The following is a 223-nucleotide window of genomic DNA, read 5'->3' as shown; positions in this document are numbered from 1 at the left end:
GTCCTTGGTATTGTTTGGCTTGTAGAAGCATCAGTTTGTCTCTGTCTGTCTCTGTCTCTGTCTCTTGGTCTGTCTCTGTCTCTCTTCTTATAAGAACAGCAGCTATGATCACTTGAACAGCACATACACTAAAATCGGAACGATACAGAGATTAGCACAGCCCCTGTCCAACGATGACATATAAAGTGTGTTCCGTATTTTTGAGACCTTTCCTTGGTAAATA

General features: G+C 41.7%; 1 pseudogene; it reads left to right on the top strand.

Moving 5' to 3' along the window:
• Positions 1-104: 104 nt before the first annotated feature.
• On the top strand, positions 105-202 carry LOC115069026 (annotated as a pseudogene).
• The last annotated feature ends 21 nt before the right edge of the window (positions 203-223 follow it).

The sequence above is a fragment of the Nannospalax galili genome, unplaced genomic scaffold (genome assembly GCF_000622305.1).
Source record: "Nannospalax galili isolate Female #2095 unplaced genomic scaffold, S.galili_v1.0 C45848619, whole genome shotgun sequence".
Taxonomy (NCBI): Eukaryota; Metazoa; Chordata; class Mammalia; order Rodentia; family Spalacidae; genus Nannospalax; species Nannospalax galili.
This window is presented reverse-complemented; position numbering and strand designations above follow the sequence as displayed.